Source organism: Seriola lalandi, unplaced genomic scaffold (genome assembly GCF_002814215.2).
Source record: "Seriola lalandi dorsalis isolate HSWRI2012SDOR001 ecotype SW California unplaced genomic scaffold, Sedor1 jcf7180001976526, whole genome shotgun sequence".
Lineage (NCBI taxonomy): Eukaryota > Metazoa > Chordata > Actinopteri > Carangiformes > Carangidae > Seriola > Seriola lalandi.
This window is the reverse complement of record NW_019447192.1, coordinates 1-1,148: the sequence shown is the minus strand read 5'-3', so window position 1 is coordinate 1,148 and position 1,148 is coordinate 1. Positions and strand designations below refer to the sequence as shown.

Genomic DNA, 1,148 nt, shown 5'->3' with positions numbered 1-1,148 from the left:
CTCCAGAGAGAAGCCTGAGAGAGGAGATGTAAAACTACACTGAGATGGTTTTTATATCTTCTGATGGATCAAACACACAAGAAGAAGAAAACATGGAGCTTTAAACTCTGGTTCAACAGGTGGAGACATAGAGATCAGAATTTAAGGTCCGTCTGTCAGTACGATGAAATCCTGCGAGTTCACCTCCCTGACCAGGATCAACTTGTTTTTCATTTTCCTTCTCGTCACTTGTCACTTCTCTCTGAACCGATCCAAGTGTCAAAGCGTAAACCCTGACAGGTGATTAGTTGTGTGTCAGGTACAGGAGCACAATCAGACAAATCAGTGTCGTACCTTCCAGATCATCAATAGTCTTCTCCAGCTTGGCCACAGATCTCTCAGCAAACTCAGCTCTGGTCTCAGCCTGAGACGACACAAAATATAATGAACAGAATATGAAGAAGTGTGTGAATCTTTCTGCCAAAACATTATTTAAATTGAGGGTTTCCAGTTGTTAAAGGTCCCTCCCTCTCACCTCTTTCAGCTTGTCGGTCAGGATCTTGATCTCTTCCTCATACTTGTCCTCCTTTTGAGAGTACTGTGGCGAGACACAACATCCACATGTGACCGCATGTCAACTTCTCAAACTGACACACATTTACATTGAAGTTCTGGTTAAAGAACAGGAAATGAATCCGTGCAGCAGCCTCACACCTCGCTCTGCTGAGAAACTGCACAAATGTTCAATATGAATGTGACAGTGTGACAGTTCATGGTGGAGTGGTCCAGAGGTTAAAGGTTGGGCTTCACCACAGTTTAAGAGATGTAACATCAGGTGACTCATTCAGGCTAATTAGTGGATAATTAGTTCCTTTTTACAGTGAATGAGTTTCAATGCAGACTCAGTGTCCAGGGCCTGTGTGGTCCGAGGCTGGAGCAGAACGTCTGGTCCTACCTTCTCAGCCTGGGCCTCCAGAGACTTCAGGTTATTGGTGACGTTCTTCAGTTCCTCCTCCAGTTCAGCACATTTACTGGTTTAGTTTTATGTCAGAAGAAGAAGGAGAGAACAGAGAAAACTGTGAACAGTGACTCCATACACACATAAGTGTGTTCATATTGACATGTACAAGGCAACATGCAGCGCACAAGTACCCATGATGCACTCAAAC

At 44.2% G+C, this 1,148-nt stretch overlaps 1 long non-coding RNA gene across 1 annotated transcript; it reads right to left on the bottom strand.

The window, feature by feature from the left end:
- Nucleotides 1–296: 296 nt before the first annotated feature.
- Nucleotides 297–1,042, bottom strand: LOC111656550 (uncharacterized). Its single transcript, XR_002760876.1, has 3 exons — nucleotides 935–1,042; nucleotides 515–577; nucleotides 297–403 (listed from the first exon to the last, which is right to left on the bottom strand). It is a non-coding gene; the product is annotated as an uncharacterized LOC111656550 (long non-coding RNA).
- Nucleotides 1,043–1,148: the final 106 nt, after the last annotated feature.